The sequence below is a fragment of the Neoarius graeffei genome, chromosome 22 (genome assembly GCF_027579695.1).
Source record: "Neoarius graeffei isolate fNeoGra1 chromosome 22, fNeoGra1.pri, whole genome shotgun sequence".
NCBI lineage: Eukaryota > Metazoa > Chordata > Actinopteri > Siluriformes > Ariidae > Neoarius > Neoarius graeffei.
In genome coordinates this window covers 59777354-59795777 of record NC_083590.1, presented here as the reverse complement: position 1 = coordinate 59795777, position 18424 = coordinate 59777354, and the positions used below count along the sequence as shown (strand labels likewise).

General features: G+C 41.3%; 1 protein-coding gene across 2 annotated transcripts in view; it reads left to right on the top strand.

Annotated features, from left to right (window-relative positions):
- The first annotated feature begins 10114 nt into the window (after positions 1–10114).
- LOC132871004 (gastrula zinc finger protein XlCGF26.1-like) overlaps positions 10115–18424 on the top strand; it is an 89511-nt gene continuing 81201 nt past the window's right edge. For both annotated transcript variants that reach the window (XM_060905149.1, XM_060905146.1), the window contains exon 1: positions 10115–10217. The gene's annotated coding sequence lies outside the window, so the exon portion shown is untranslated. The remainder of the gene's footprint in view (positions 10218–18424) is intronic.

The window sequence follows — 18424 nt, the reverse complement described above, 5'->3', positions numbered from 1 at the left end:
TGATCAGGTGTTAAAGAAGAAACACCAATATGATGAGAGGAAGTTACAAAATTAGATGCAAGTTCTTTCACAGATGTAACAAAATAATCATTAAAAGCTCTTGCAATCTTTTCTGAATCAGAGATAAGTGTACCATTAAAAGAAATCTGAAAATGTGTATTCTTATTCTTTACATTGTCTCCTGTAATAGTTTTAAGTGTCCGCCATAGTGCTTTAGGATTAGAGGCAGCTTGAGTTACTTGATCTTTAAAGTAGGCCACCTTTGCCTTACGCAATTCAGCGGAACACTTATTTCTTATCAGTATGAAATCATTTTTACTTTCAGCTGTTTTGTTTAATCTATAAGTTTTTAAAGAAGCAGCTTTTTGCTTAAGAAGCTGTACTAGTTCTAAATTAACCCATGGTAGTTTCCTCTGTCGAACATGCAATTTAACAACAGTGGTGAACTTTTCACGTACTGTCTCAATTTTAGTGTGAAATTGGGATAGAATTTGGTCAGGGTTATCCAAGGATAACTCATAATCCCAGTTGATGTTACTAATTTCATCATTAAACTGGGACATGCTTCCAAGCATGTCATTAACAATACAGGGAAAGAAGTTTAATTTCCTGGTAGATTCAGGAACTACCCATTCAATCATAAAACAGGGAGAATTGCATTTACCATTTGAACTAAGTTCTTGATCAATTTGCACAATTGGGGCAACAGGCCATTCAGTCGTAGAAAGGGTCTCAAAACCTGTGTCATGTCAGGATGAAGATGAACAGGAGGTGGAGCACTCATTGCTGATCTTCTCTTCCTGCCCAGTTAATTTACTAGAGCAAGATTGAATGTGCAAGTTTGGCTTGGTTCTTACATCGTTCCCAGAGGGCATTACAGTGACAAATACCACTTTGATGTGTGTTTTACATGAACAAATGCTCCCTGTTTATGTATATGAGTGGAAGATCTGTCCAGACACTTTAACTAATGTAACTCAATACCTCGTACAGCAAGCACATGACAGAGTTGTAGCACATGATGTTGACTATATGGAGCATATGGACCTTCACTGCACTGCCCACGGGCAAGATGGAAAGAATGCTGCATATGAGAGAGTATGGTTTAAAGGCACCTGCGAGCAAGAACATATTTGCCTTAGAGATTTATACTGGTCAAAAGAATATTGTGCATGTTCTGTTGAATTACAGCACTGCACAGACATTTGTGCCTGGATTCACTCGGAGTGCATAACCAAATTCCCTAGGTGCTGCCAAAAGGAGCTGTTTGATGTTCCATCGTCCATGCCACACATTTCTTTAGCCAAACCAGAGGCAGTCCCATGGAAGGAGGTGGGACGTTGGCTTCGAGGGCGTGTGAGTAAGAAAGCCTCTGATTGGGTTAGTACAACGGATTCTTCTGTATTTTATAATCCAGAAAAGGATGTCTTTAAACAATCTATCTATGCTAGTGCATGTACAGCACAGTGTAGAGCTCTCCATGTGCTCAGTGGGGGCTTTTGCAAGCGTTCCAAGAGACATCTCCCCAGCCCAAGTCAATCCTAGGCTGGTAGAGATGCCACCAGAGCTGTGGGCCACAGGTAAACAATGATGTGGGTTTCATGAAGCATGTTGAACTGGTTGTGATAACTCCCAAGTCAGATTTTAGACCTAGTCAGACAAAATACCCACTAAAGCCAGAGGCCATAGAAGGCATTAGGCCTGTCTTTGAGTCTCTGTTGCAGGCAGGAGTAATTGTCCCTTACCTGGACTCACCAGTGCATACTCCTATATTTCCTGTAAAGAAAGCCAGAAAAGCTCCTGAACCTGATGAATGGCATTTTGTACAAGACTTACAAGCAGTGAATGCAGCTGTCAGACAGTGTGCACCAGATGTTCCGAACCCCTACACCATTCTAAGTCAAGTGCCACCTGATAGTAGATGGTTCTTAGTCGTGGACCTAGCAAATGCATTCTTCAGCATTCCAGTACACAAAGACAGTCAATACTGGTTTGCATTTACATTTGATGGCAAGCCTTACTTACACCTTCACATGTCTGTGCCAAGAGTATTATGAGTCACCCACCATTTACAACCAAATACTCAAACAGAGCCTGGACTCATTTGTACTCACTCCAGGCTCTGCCCTCCTTCAGCCTCCATGCTTCTGCTAGAACAGAAAACTTCACACTTGTCAACACAACGGTGGCTAAGATATAACACAGTCCTGCTTGACATGCTGAACATAACAGTAAAACGTTGTACTGTCCTTAACCCCGCTACTTTGCTCCCTACAGAGGAGGATGGTGAACCACATGACTGTGTGGCACTTACTAACTAGTTATGTTCCCCCAGGTTGAACCTCAAGGATGAACCATTCATGAATCCAGACATGATTCTGTATGTGGATGGGTCAGCATCATGACACCCAGAAACAGGTAAAATCAAGTGGGCTGTGCTGTAGTTTCAGAAAAAGAATTAATCACAGTGGGAGCATTACCTGGTCATTTGTCAGCTCAAGCAACAGAGCTATATGCCTTGACAGAAGCATGTCATCATGCAACAGGTAAATTGGCCACTGTCTATACAGACAGCAGATATGCCTTTGGTGTACAATACTTTGGCACAATCTGGAAACATAAAAACTTCCTGACCAGCTCAGGCACACACATAGCCCACCACAAGCTTGTTTCTGACCTGCTGGATGCTGTCCTACTCCCATCTGCTCTTGTTATATGCAAGTGTGATGCATATAATTACTCTCAAAATTTTTGTCAAAAATGTCTTGTTTGTGTGCAACACAATGTAGGATGAGTGCTAAAATTAGAGCAGACCATGCACCCAACCTCAAATAGCCCCTTTGACCATCTACAAATTGACTTCATTGAATTCTCACCTAGTGAGGGGAAAAGGTATTGCCTGTTGATTGTTGATATGTTCTCCAAGTGGATAGAAGTTTTCCCTACAGCAAAACAGGACTCAGACACAGTGGCCAATAAGGCCCTCCTACAAGATATAATTCCCCAGTGAGGCATTCCAAGGAAGATTTCCAGTGATAATGGCATGCCATTTATAAATCAGGTGTTAAAACAATTGGGTAACTATCTGGGAATAGACTTAAGACAACATTGTGCATACCACCCTGCCAGTGGAGGAGTGGTAGAAAGGGAGAATGGGACATTTAAGAATAAACTAAACAAATGCTGTGCTGAAACAGGACTAGGGTGGACAAAGGTCCTACCCATAGTATTAATACAGATGAGAATGAGAGAAAGACCAAAGCATGGTTTGAGCCCCTTTGAGATATTGTTTCAAAGGCCCCCAAACACAGGGATAGGTCCCATTACACCAGGATGCCCTGACATGTCCTTATGTGATGATGTGATGTTGAATTACTCTGCAACCCTCTCTTCTGCTCTGGGTAATATTCACAAACAGGTGAGGGCAGCCTTTCCAGTTTCAGTGCTGGGACCACTGCATGACCTGAAACCTGGTGACTGGGTGGTGATAAAGGACTTCAGAAGGACAAAGTGGAACAATCCCAGGTGGACGGGACCATCCCAAGTGCTGCTCACCACACAGTCAGCTGTAAAGGTGGACAACAGAGCCATGTGGGTACACGCCAGCCACTGCAGAAGAGTACCTGAACCAACGGACAAGCAGCACAAGGAAGGCCTGGTACAGGAAGGAAATTAAGACAGCATTCAAGAAGCCCTCAGGGGGCCTCATTGCACTGTGACTGGACCCTTTGCTATCAAGAGGCCCTTAGAGGGACCAGCGAACACAAGCAATGACACATCCACACACACAGCCACATGACAGACTGTGCATTCCAACACATTCTTCATTCTGTACCTAATTGTGAACCTCAAACATGGTATACTGTATGTAGCATTTGGTAGCTTGTCCAGTGACAGAGATTAATACATGTATTACAAGAGCAGTGTCTGACACCACAGGTAATCCAGGTGGCAGACTTCTCAGCTGGAAAGATAATATAGAATGAGATCAAACTGTTAACTGGGTTCATGACATATTGACTGATTATACCAATCACATGGTGGTAGCTGAAAGAATACATTCTGACTACACATACACTAGCGTACGATACCTAACTGATACTCTACGCCTAAGGCACTTAGTCCTGTCACCTAAATCAGAATCAGAAAGTAATTCTGATTTAGGTGCCAAGACTAAGTGCCTTAGGCATAGAGACTTCTATCGAAAACACCCAATACCACATAGTTCGTAGACTGACTATTGCCACAGACTGGACAGTAACCAGTAGGTGAACCCTATATGACAGTATTATAGATTTAATATTGTGTTATCATTTACATGATAAAAGGATGAATTGTTGAGTAAATTTTAGTGTCATACTGTTTTGTAATTTTCCTTTTCACTGAGTGTTGCCTCTTCAAGGACTAATGACTTTGAACATTCTGTCCCAAAACATGTTCATCTTATCATGCTCATTACGTGTGTAGCAGACGTGCATAGCAGATGTGTGTGCAAGCCCGTGATTAGAGAAGAACCAATCAGGACGAGAACTGGTCACACTCCCAGAGCGTGATCAGGGCATGTAATGCAACAGATGTAATGCAATAGATGTCTCCTTTTTATCTAATAAAGAGTATGTATAGATTTGAGAACAAAGGGACAGTATGAGTGGTGTGCCGAACCCTCATCACTATGTGTCCGTTTCTGCAATAAACCTTCTTTAACTTGCAAAGGATGAGACTGGTGTTGGTGTTTGCCATTTTTCCACGACAGTGCACAGGTTTAATTCATTTTGGGTTTTCTGAAGTCAACTGCTGAACCTGATTCAGGCTTCAGCCAAGCCATGTTTGGTTGACTTGGCCAGAATTGTAGCATTTTAGTTTCTTTCTGTGCACTCATACACACCTATGGTCAATTTAGAGTAGCCAGTTAACCTAACTGTATGTCTTTGGAGGAAACCAGAGCACCCGGAGGAGACCCACCCAGACAGAACATACAAACTCCACACAGAAAGGCCCCTCCCACCAGCTAATGGGCTTGAACCCAGAACCTTCTTGCTGTGAGGCAACAGCACTAGCCACCACACCACCAAACTGCCTTACAATTACACCTACAGGATAATAAATATACCTCCAGCATACCTAATATTTGATTAAATATCACCTTGGACAGACACTTTTTATAGACATCACCAAGAGTTTGACAGAAAGCTGATCAGGCAGGGGCTCCTCAATGGTGTGACAGAAAAGCATTCACCCTGTCATTTGGAGATTGTGAGTTTAAAGTGCATATCACGGGTAAATTCAGGAACAAGATCAATGTAATTCTATTTTATATTAAACTTTGGTCAAATATCTGTAACATTTTGCATTTTGTGCAATTTTTTTACCTTGTGCAATACCAGAAAAATTCAGTTGAAATCAAGCCATTTGAGGCAAATTGGTCCGCCTCTGAAAAAACTTGGCATTTGGATTTCCTGGCAAACATTGATTTTCATGACGTCACGTGCGGGACGCCTCCTTCTGAATTCTACGTCAGTGCTGGTTTGTTTATGAGAAAACGACCTGGTGGTTTTCTGCAAATTTCTTCAATGTTATCACGTAATTATTAAAATGGTTAACAGATGTATCGTAGGAGGGTGTAGCAACACCAATCTTGATGGGATTAGTACTCATCTTTTTCCAAAAGACTGGACAATGAGAGAGAAATGGGAGTGTTTCATGTGAGGCTCCCAGAAGCCGAGGACCAAAGCAGAGCCAAGGAAAAGACCAAGAAAATCGGCGATTCACAAGTTGACTGTTGCCAGGGTAAGAAATAAGAGAGACTGTACTCTAAATTAGGTGTTCCTGTGTTTGTGTGGTACACGGATAATGTTATTTATTGACACACAAAAGTAAACAACATGAAAGCGCTGGGCGATAATACACTTACTTCACATGTATCAAGGGATATGCGTGTCAGGGCTTGTGATCTTGGAACCTGTCAAACACATTAAACGTATATACAACCCTGCTTAGCCGATTCCATGTGTGTAGCTTATGAAATCTTTCTCCTACAGTAGCCAGTACTCTTTTAAATGAAGATATATATAAATACATAATAGTCATTAGAAAAAATAGGATTTATGTAACAATAGATAGATGAGCATTGATACATGAATCCATGGGCTTAGAAGCTCAGGTGACAATTCCATATTTCAATGCAAAATCGCTAGCTGCTAAACTTGGTCTACACAGACTGTGCACTGAATCCATGCAAGCTCTCACAGCCTGCTGACAGTTCCGCACGTGACGTCACGAATCTGGCTCCAGATTTTCCAGACTTGTTTTGTTATTTTATTTTTTTCTGCTGTAGACAGATGGCCTTGTGCAAAATTACCCTTCTGGATGAGTGTGTAAAGGGACATACTTTCATATAAAAAAACACGAAATTGGTCCAGAATATGCACTATCCTGATGTTGTCAAAACCCAAAAATCAGGAAGGGAGGGGTGTCAATCACAAGTAACACTAGTCAAAAGTCTGTGAGTTCATACATATGGAAGTCAGTAGACAGCAGGTGTGTTATGCTGCATGAGCAGCAGTTCAAATATATGCAGTCAGCTGGCTTTACCGGTATGTGCCTCAGAGGAGTCATCTTGATTATTCCACCCAATTTGTGCTATGCACCAGTTCCACTGGAAGCAAACTAGCCCCAGAGAATTTTAGCCTCTAACGGCAAAAAAAAAAAAAGCACTGACATGATCAGAACAACCAAATGGGACCAGGCATGTAACATTAATCCATACATCCATTATGTGTAGCCACTTATCCTGTACAGGGTCACAGGCAAGCTGGAGCTTATCCCAGCTGACTATGGGCAAGAGGCAGGTTACACCCTGGACAAGTTGCCAGGTCATCGTAGGGCTAACATATCGGGACAAACAGCCATTCACATCTATGGTCAATTTAGAGCCATCAATTAGCCTAACCTGCATGTCTTTGGACTGTGGGGGAAACCAGAGCACCCAGAGGAAACCCACACAGATATGGGGAGAACATGCAAACTCCACACAGAAAGGCTCCCGTCAGCCACTGTGCTCAAACCCAGGCCCTTCTTGCTGTGAGGCGACATTGCTAACCATTACACCACCATGCTGTCCAGGTAATATTACACTTTTTTAAAATGACATTTTAATTACCTCACCCATGACGGAGTAAGTGGGGTGAGGTAATCAGTGCAGTTTGTTTGTTTGTGTGTCTGTCTGTTAACAATCTAGTGTCTAAACGGTTGCACCAAATGACTTCAAATTTTCAGGGTAGGTGGGCAATGGTCTGTAGATTACCTGAATAAATTTTGGGGGTAATTGGGTCAAAGTGAAAGTTAAGGTCACCGGAAAGGTCAACCTTTTGGTCAAAATAACATATTTTCCATTATAACTCAAAAACGGTTGCCGATAGACAGATGTTTTCTATTATGAGCATATAGGAACTCCCATATGGCCTTTCATTTGGCACCATGATCTCTGACCTTGAGTGACCCTGAAATGTCAAACTCAAGGTCAAGGATTTTCAGAGGGCTGTAACTTGAAAATGGTTGACGGTAGACAGATGTTTACCATTATCAACTTACAGGAAGTGCCATATGGGCTTTCATTTGGCAGCATGATATTTGACCTTGAGTGATCTTCAAAGGTCAAACTGAAGGTCATGGGTTTTCAAAGGGCTATAACTTTAAAATGGTTCATGATAGCCAGATGTTTACCATTATCAACATATAAGAAGTCCCATATGGGCTTTCAGTTGCTGCCATGACCTTTGACCTTGAATGACTTTGAAATGTCAAACTCAAAGTCATGGATTTTCATAGGACTATAACCTGACAGCTGGTGATTAAGAAATATTACCATTATCAACATATTAGTATAAAATAAGTGCTGCTGGGCAAGGTTTGTTTTGCCTGGCAACACTTCTTCTTCTTTAAGGTTTTATGGCAGTTGGCAAACCAACTTAAAGGTGTATTACTGCCACCTACTGGGCTGGAGTGTGGAACAGCTGATATTATGGAGGAAAAAACTAAAAACAAACAACCCCCCCTTATATTCTTTTAGCTAATTCTGACTCTTTCAGAAATTTGATAATGTAACAATACATCTGACTTGATGCTCTCTCTAATAAACCAGGTAAAGTGAAATTGTGATGATTAACCATTCTGAGAGATTGATAAAACTCATTTCTCTCACTTTCATATTTCTTACAGTGAAGTATTACATGCTCTACTGATTCCAGATGGCTACAGTATTCACAGTTTCTGGTTGGGTGTTTGCCTATTTTGTTAAGAGAATAGTTGAGTCCTGTATGCCCAGTTCTTAAAAAGGTGATCATGATGTCTTCTCTCTGACTCCTGCCCCTATCCTTCCAGTATTCACCTGTTTTTCAATGTAGTATAGATGTCTTCCTGTTTCACTGCCATCCCACTACTCCTGCCAGACTGACTTTGCATAGGACTTGATGTAAATCTTAGCCTGTGCCTTACTAATTGTGATTTGCAATTCTATTTCTGTATTATTTAGTGATTGCTTAGCCAGCTTGTCAACCTGTTCATTTCCCTCCATGCCAACATGCATAGGTACCCAAAGAAAACTAGCTATAAAGCCCTTGGAATCTATTTTACACAAAGTTATAAAGATTTAATTGATTATATCTGTTCTAAATGATTTACCTGATTGAATACTTTCCAATGCTGAATAACTATCTGAGATTATGACTGTTTTGTTTATTGCATTTTCATTAACCCATTCCAGGGCCAGGAATATTGCCACCAATTCTGTTATATACACCGTCACATTGTTGGTCACTCTTTCCTTAATACTTACTACTTTCTTTGGGATATACACTGCTGATCCAGCACATCCTTTTTTGGGGGGTCTTTAGAACCATTTGTAAATATACATGTATATTTAGAAAAATAAAAATCCAAATAATTTTGTACAATTTCCCCTCACTGATATATCCTTTGGTTTCTTTCTTATTACCTGATGAATATTTAAATCTACAACTGGTAATGGGAATAACCATGGTGGGACTGGTGATAATGGGACTGTTGGGCAGTACTGTAGCTGATGTAGACCAATATTCTCTGCTTTAGTATCACTTATCCATCCAAAACTTAGGAAATTAGATTCATGATGTTCCCAACAATCTTTTGTTATACTTTTGGCAGGATGGTTGTCATAATGCCCCTGAAGATTGACCCAATATGCCATCATCAATCGTAGCCTTCTGATCCTTAATGGCATTTCCCTCATTTCCACCTGCATTGAAGGCCTGGCAACACTTATTAGCCGTAGGAGTGTGTGAGGGTTAGGGTGAGGCAGGGGCGATTCTCGCATCTGATCTTTGGGGGTGCTTAGCCCACAGAGCTGACAGAGGCACCTGGCTTGAACGACAGTGTTTCCACGTTTATTCTGCATTTAGACTAGACTTAACTAGACAAGAAGACTAGACTAGACAAGACTAGACTTATGCAATGTTTTAACAGAAGCTGACCCAATAAACTATGATATCTACACATTTACAACCACAAAGTATCTCGATATGGATGATAAATGTCGTTTTTATCATTCTGTTCATAGACCAGGGAACATCAATATTGCATTATGCATATTATTGTGTTGTGTTTAACAATTGTAACTCCAGTCCGTACCTTCACATCTCGCTATGCCAGTAATACTCAGGTGCTACTTCGAGTTCCTCATCGGCGTGGAATCCAGTTAAAAAAAACACCATGTCGTAGCAAGCACTCGCGCGGACAGGCAACCCAATCAGAGGGGACGCAAGGAGGAGAGGGATTTTACTGCTCATAGAACTATCACGTAACAGGTGAATTCAAGAACACACACACGCCCGCGCACACATTCATTGAGCAGTGTGCAAGGGCACTTATTTCTGAAAATTACGCCCAAAAGCAGTGTTTTTGAGGGTGATGAGCTAGGGGGTGCTGAGCTCGTTTTTGGGGGTGCTTGAGCACCCCTAAAAATAGGCTAAACACGCCCCTGGGGTGAGGTTGGGAAAGGTGTCTTCCACCCTGAAACTCCACTCCAGTCCAGGCGGTGGCAGTAACGCGTTCAGGACCTGCTTCTCCAACCGCCAGTAAACACTGGAGAAGAAGTTGACGCTCGGCTGGGCAGCTTCAGCGCCTCGATTTCTAAAAATAAAAGCAGGTTATTGTGTCTCGCTTTGAAGAGTTAAAACCTCGAGGTAAGTTAAACTGAAGGTGTGTGGTCGAATCCCAAACACATCTCCACTTCACTGTTTAAGTGAACTCCTGTTTTCAGCTCGTTAGCAACATGGCAGGAGCCAAGCTGCATCGGCTCTCCATTGAGAGAGTTGTTTTCTTGTTTCACAGTGCTTAGTATTTGTTTTGGTCAATCAAAGGCGATTTATAACATTTATACAGGCATAACCCCTCCAACTACTGACCCAGACCGCCACTGGCGTCTCAGCCGCTCATTTGGAGGAGAAACCGAGAGCCGCAGCGACAGAGCTGAGCGCGTTTTCACCATCAGAGTCCAGATTGCAGGAGCGAGTCCGAGCCCGAACTAATGCTTTATTTATTTTATAAAGTTCAGTCTGGCGTGTTTGTGGTAAAGTGTAATCTCATCAGCGCGAGACCGGCCCAAAGAAAACAGCGCTGTTCTGATGATAAGGGTTGTGATAAACCTCCATTCGGCGCTGAGACACTCCCAGCAAATCAAAGGTGGATTTTCATGGTTTTAAAAAAACAAAACAAACTTTGTTGCTTGCTGCACTCAACCAATATGATGTACGGTCGTTTTCTGACAATTCTCCTGCTAGTTATAGTCAATCTATTGGCTTTATATACAAAAATATCAGCTGAAACGCGTTACAAGATTTATAGAGTCTAAAGAGAAGACCTGGAGAGAAGATGCTGACCGATCTGTTGCTTTATCCTGGATGAAAAAGTGGTTGGTAGGAACGCTATTTACAGCCGGAAGTGACCTTCGCCCTGGCCCTCGCTCTAACTGTAAACAAAAAGGGTGGAAACGAACTGTTAAACCTGGACACCCTGTTTGTTTAAACTCCTGATCCTCATGTCGGGAGATGTCCAGATACAATCAGGTCCACCAAAGGTAACTGATAAACCTGCTTATCGGTGTGAATTTAATGTCAGGAGTAATCAAGCTGTTCTTCAGTGCGACAGTTGTGACACCAGGTCCCATCGCAAATGTCTGAACATGTCCTTGACAGAATATCGCCGTCTTGGGAACTGTGACGACCAGTGGTTCTGCAATAGCTGTATTCTATCTCAGTTCACTGGTTCTTTTTTGTCACTACAAGACAACAGCAGCCAAGCAGCAGGTCATGTTGACCTCCCTCGAAGTGATGATGCAGTGAGGCTAAACGACATGCAGCAGTCTGGATATCTGCGATCTAAGGGAGCCAACCTCATTCACCTGAATGCACGTAGTCTTCTGAAACTAGACAAGATCCAATCCCTGGCCATCCACAGCAGGGTAGCTGTGATTGGAATAACTGAGACTTGGCTCGACTCAACTGTGTTGGACTCTGAAATGGAAACACCAGGATACCTCATAGTTCGCAAGGACCGAAATCGTGAAGATGGATGCGTTTGTCTGTACATCAGAAATGACATTGCTTTTAATCCTAGGAAAGACATTGGGGACAACCTTGAAACAGTATGGGTCGATTTTACATCTCCCTATAAACAAACCTATCTTAGTTGGGGTTTGTTACCATCCACCTAAACAGCTTGATTTTTTTTCAATACTCTAGAACAATCCCTGCATGAACTGTAACTCATTCACATAGTATGAATGTATTTTGATGGGTGACTTCAATGTAGATACTAGTAATAACAATATGAAAGCTCATGACTTACAATCTTCTCAGACATTTATCAATGTATTGACTCGCCCACTAAAATCACTTCCACCTCCTCAAGTATGCTCGAGCTCATAACTGTATCTGATCCTGTCAAAATCTCCAACTTGGGTGAATCTAACTTCTCAGTAAGTGATCATCAACTAGTATATTGTACAGGTAGTCGTCAACTTACGACCGATGCGACTTATCGACCGACTTTACGACCGTCTGGTTATGACTGGCGAGTGTTTCCTGGCTGAGCATACGGCAGTTTCCGCCCGAGCTCCCGGCAGCGCCTCTCGCCGCGTACGACAGTTTTCGCCCCAGCTCCAGGCACATGCACAATCTCTCTCTCTCTCTCTCGCGCGCACTCTGTCATACAGTTTCCGCCCCAGCTCCAGGCACATGCGCAATCTCTCTCGCGCTCCATCATACAGTTTCCTCCCCAGCTCCTGGTTTATGAAGCGAGCAAATCCTCACGCCAGCCCGAGCGCTGCAACAGCTGATGATGTAGACGACCCACAGCCAAGCACCAGTGATGCTAGCGGTCGCTAAGTTTTGTATTTTGCTATGTTTTACATTTGTATTTTGGTATGTTTCAAACTGTTTTCTATTTTTCACACCTGTATTTCGTATTTTTTGTTTTGCACATATTAAATGAATTGTACTGTACGCAGTGTAGTATGCAGTGTTTGACTTAAACCAAATAATGAGCCAAGGTAATGAAATAAGAAAATGTTGATTAAAATAAGACTTGTGTAATGATATTGTAATCATCTTAATCACAATATACTTGCGTTCATTTAACATAAGCCGACTTACGACCAGATCAGTTTACGACCGGTCAGTCGTAACCAAACGCAGTCGTAAGTCGACGACTACCTGTACTTGAAAATGTAGGAAAAAAAAATCTTGTTCACAAGCATCATGGTATAAATATAAGATCACTGAAAAATTAACAAAACTGCTTTTAAACATTTACTATCTGAGGTGGACTGGCAGGAGGTAAAAAACTGTTACGTGGTCGAACAGGCATGGTATGTGTTCCAAACCAAGTTCCTTTCAGTCATAGACCAAATAGCAAATAGCCCCACTCAAGTACATTTGTGTTAAACAACGTACAGATCCCTGGACGACAGGAGAAATTCTTCATCTCGTTCCAGATAAAATTTCGCCCTCACACAGTGAGGTAAAAGAGCTGGTAAAACAGATGCCTGTTTTTAACTTGGAGATCTGTGACGCAGTGTTTTCGGACCATATGCCGGTACTGTTTGATGTTGTTGCTAGTAACACAGTTAAACCTCGCGCTGTTGCTGCCCGGTGTTGTCGCGTCATTAACCCTTCCACTGCTGGTCAGTTCTCGGCCGTTTTTAATCAGAGCTGTGTCGTTCCTGAATCAGTGTGTAACGACACGGATGAGCTTAGTTCATGGTTTCACTCCTCCTGCCAAATTGTTTGACACTGTGGCTCCATTAAAAATTAGGCAGCCTAAAACTAAGTGTGAACCCTGGCTAAATGACACTACTCGTGCTGTCAGACGCCAGTGTCGTAGAGCTGAGTGCAAGTGGAAGAGAGACAAACTGCAAGTGTCTTTTCAACTGTTAAGAGAGCGCTGGCGTAACTATCAGACAACTGTGAAAGCTGCTAAAACTAAACATTTCTCTGATATTATTCTGTCAAACTGTCCTAAGCCTCGTGTTCTGTTTAAGACTATCGACTCTGTTCTTAACGCTCCGCAGACCGTCGGTATTGAGGCTTCGCCTGCTGTTTATGAAGACTTTCTTCACTTTTTTATTGACAAGGTTGCTGGCACTAGAGCTTTAATCTTACCTTCTGCATATGACCCTTCAGTCTTTGTCCCCTGCTCAGCTGTCCTTGATAGGTTTGAATCTGTGACTGTCAGATTTACAGGATACTGTTGGTCATTTAAAGCCCTCAGGCTCTCCTAATGATGCTGTCCCCTCTCGACTATTTAAAGAGGTTTTTCCTACTGTGGGTCCATCCGTGCTTGCAGTTATTAACAGCACTTTGTCCTCAGGTGTAGTCCCTAAAACCTTTACACATGCAGTAGTGCAACCTTTTTAATTAAAAAAACAGGTCTAGATTCTGCAGTTCTGGCTAATTATAGGCCTATTTCCAAACTGCCCTTCCTTTCAAAACTCCTCAAAAAGGCAATCTACAAGCAATTAATGTCCTTTCTGGAGGAGCATAATATTTTTGAGGTTTTCCAATCTGGTTTTAAATCACTGCACAGTGCAGAATCGGCTCTTTTAAGAGTTTTTAAGAGTGACTTTTTCTAAGAACAGCCCAAAAAGAGCATATTCAGGAAACTCACCATCTCAGAATTTAATTACAATTTGTTATTATAGAGTCTAGGGATAGGACTAGAAAATTTTACTAACCTTGACCAGATTAACCCCTTCCCGGCCGCATGGGCCACGCCCAAAATTTGGAGGTCCGACCACGGGTATGACATTCATGTTGGTTTAAATTGAATATTCTCAAAGATCCCATGATTCTGATTGCTTTTTCTGAGAGAGCATATGGGTGATCTATAAATTGCTTCCAAAAAATTTGTGGGGGTGCGAAGCGTATCCACACTAGCGCCACCTACATTTTGGCACGGATGACTATCTGGCTACCTAGAATTAAGGCTCCAAATAAAATATGCAACTATATCCCAAGGATTTTTTTTGTTGTTTTCTACTGCTGCATATGTAAGTAAGCTAAATCAAATGAGAAAACAATGGGACTAGTGAGAATAATTTAGAAAATCTAATAAAAAATGAAAATCCTTGCCGACACCCTACTTCGGGCCACGCCCACAAAAATATTCTCACTATCCCATACAACAACTAGTTCTAAAAGTTGAACCAAAAGGTAGTCTATCTATTCCAAATAGAAAATTTGTGGGTAACATTGTTGGTAGGCTAATATTAACACATTTATAAGCTTGATTTTCCATCTTCGCCCATGGCATTTTGACCCCTAAACTGTACCTAGATGTGGATAAAATGATCTATGATACTAGAAGTTTTATTGGAATTGTATTTTCTGACTTCTTTTCTGCTATTTATAAAATATTTTAGATGTTATTGTACTTCACAAAAATACATACACTTACTGAAAGTGTAATGATATTTAAATTTTCACCGACTAGGTATCTTGTAACACAGCAACATTGAGGCCTTATCAAAGTGACAATTTTCTGCTTCTCAGCTTGAAAAAGATCACTTCATGGTCACTGAAATTTTAGCCAATTTATCATTGAAAGAGGTCTTAAAATGGGTTAGAGCCATATTATAGATCTCATGCACACTGCTATATATGTTGGTATCCTAGACAAAGGAATAGCATTGTAGTGCTCCAAATGACGTTACAACATAGTCTTGCCTACGTTACGCAGTTTGCAGACTAGAAGAACACTGGTATTTTGCATTGTGTAAGCCCAAGTAGCTGTGTGGGTAAGTTTTCTCTTTACACTTCAATTTGGTTTCATAATAATTGATGGAAAATTGATTTATGCCTGTCATCAATTTGTTTTCTTCTGTCTCTCTCTTTTAAACTTTCAAAAAAAATCATTGACAAAATATCAAAAACAATACATCAAAACCTACCATTCAGATTAGTGTTCAGAAGTTGCATCCTTTTCTAGGGTTAAAATGGAAAGGTGCATCTTCCATGATGGCAAATTTGGAAAATGCAGTTTATCGTCAACAAAGCCAAAGGATGTTCCAACTGAAGTTTGTAACATGGCTTACTCTGTTGCACCTCATGGGTCTAACTTAAAAATAGACTTAGAAGGGACAACTGAAGTTGAACTGATAATGAACAGAGCCCGTCAAATAAGCTATAAAGATGATGACATAATTTGTCCAAAACACAGACTTTAGCTTGGAATTTATTGGAAACCTGGAAAAGCATGTCAACATCCAAACCATCCTTCAAATAAAAAAGTTAAGTCATCTTCACTCCGTTCTGGAACTGTGTCCATTTGTAATCAGTTAGACATTCCAATTGGCTCACCAATATGTACTTCTTGTTGCAAGGACCCTCATCAGTGCAAAAAAGTTCTGAAAACTCCTGAAAATCAACTACGACCTAAACCAAAACAGACAAGTACTCCTGTAAATGAGTCTGTGCATGATATCGATGACATTCCACTTGCTATATCCATTAGTGCAATGGGATCAAATAGCGATGTTGACTCTGACATTTCAGATTTGGATGCATCCTACCGTTTTGAGGCCAGTGACTCTTTGAATGACATTTTACCAGTTATAAACTCAAACTTAACACCAGTAAAATCTCAAGGAATAATGCCTCTAGAACAAATGGGAGATCGTTGTAGAAATGTGCACTACAATGCTATTCCTTTCTCTAGGATACCAACATGTATAGTAGTGTGCATGAGATCTATAATATGACTCTAACCCATTTTAAGACCTCTTTCAATGATAAATTGGCTAAAATTTCAGTGACCATGAAGTGATCTTTTTCAAGCTGAGAAGCAGAAAATTTTTGTCACTTTGATAAGGCCTCAATGTTGCTGTGTTACAAGATACCTAGTCGGTGAAAATTTAAATATCATTACACTTTCAGTAAGTGTATGTATTTTTGTGAAGTACAATAACATCTAAAATATTTTATAAATAGCAGAAAAGAAGTCAGAAAATACAATTCCAATAAAACTTCTAGTATCATAGATCATTTTATCCACATCTAGGTACAGTTTAGGGGCCAAAATGCCATGGGCGAAGATGGAAAATCAAGCTTATAAATGTTAATATTAGCCTACCAACAATGTTACCCACAAATTTTCTATTTGGAATAGACAGACTACCTTTTGGTTCAACTTTTAGAACTAGTTGTTTGTATGGGATAGTGAGAATATTTTTGTGGGCGTGGCCCGAAGTAGGGTGTCGGCAAGGATTTTCATTATTTTTTTTTATTAGATTTTCTAAATTATTCTCACTAGTCCCATTGTTTTCTCATTTGATTTAGCTTGCTTACATATGCAGCAGTAGAAAACAACAAAAAAATCCTTGGGATATAGTTGCATATTTTATTTGGAGCCTTAATTCTAGGTAGCCAGATAGTCGTCCGTGCCAAATGTAGGTGGCGCTAGTGTGGATACGCTTCGCACCCCCACAAATTTTTTGGAAGCAATTTATAGATCACCCATATGCTCTCTCAGAAAAAGCAATCAGAATCATGGGATCTTTGAGAATATTCAATTTAAACCAACATGAATGTCATACCCGTGGTCGGACCTCCAAATTTTGGGCGTGGCCCATCCGGCCGGGAAGGGGTTAATCTGGTCAAGGTTAGTAAAATTTTCTAGTCCTATCCCTAGACTCTATAATAACAAATTGTGATTAAATTCTGAGATGGTGAGTTTCCTGAAGTGAGCTGTTCTTAAAGTCACTCTTAATGATCTTTTAACTTGTGATTCTGGTGAATGTGCTGTTCTTGTACTTTTAGACCTAACTGCTGCATTTGACACTGTAGACCATGACATTTTAATTTCAAGTTTGGAGCAGTGGGTGGGCATCAGTGGCATAGCACTGGAGTGGTTCAGGTCGTACTTGGCAGATCGAACTTTGTGTGAGCCTTGGTGACTCTATATCTTCCTCTGCTCCTCTGTCATGTGGTGTCCCGCAGGGCTCAGTCTTGGGCCCTCTTTTCTTTGTACCTGCTCCCGCTTGGTTCCGTATTTAGGAAGCATGGTATTTCATTTCATTGTTATGCGGATGACACTCAGGTCTATATGCCTCTTAAAAAGAATCAAGCATTTTCTGTAAGACCCTTACTTGAATGTCTTGACGACATAAAGGCCTGGATGGCTCTAAATTTTTTAAATTTTAATGAAAAGAAGACAGAAGTGATTGTTTTTGGTGGCAGCTCTGAGACCCTCTGTCTAGATCTAGGTTCCTTGGCTCAATACCTAAAATCCAACATCACTAAGTTGGGAGTTAAGGTGGACTCTGACCTCAGACTTGACAATCAGATCAAGACAGTTGTGAAGTCAAGTTTTTACCAACTGAGGCAGCTAGCCAAAATAAAGCCAATTCTTTCAAAGCAGCACTTTGAGACAGTAATCCATGCCTTTGTCACCACACGGCTGGATTACTGCAATGCACTTTGTGGCGGTTAGTGGGTCCTCCATCAACCGTCTCCAGATGGTACAAAATGCTGCTGCACGTCTTTTAACCGGCACACGCAAACATGACCACGTTTCCCCCATTTTAGCCTCACTCCACTGGTTGCCCATACATTTTAGGATTCATTTTAAAATTATTTTATTTGCTTTTAAATCTCTCAATGGTCTCGCCCCTCCCTACCTCTCTGAATTGCTGCACCCATATTCACCCACCCGCTCTCTCAGGTCCGCTGATCAGCTCCTCCTGAGGGTGCCAAAAACTAAGCGCAAGCTCAGAGGGGACCGTGCTTTCGCTGTGGCAGCCCTTAAAATGTGGAACGATCTGCCTCTGCACATTAGACAGGCGTCTTCCTTGTCCGTTTTTAAATCCCTTCTTAAAACCCATCTCTTTTCCATG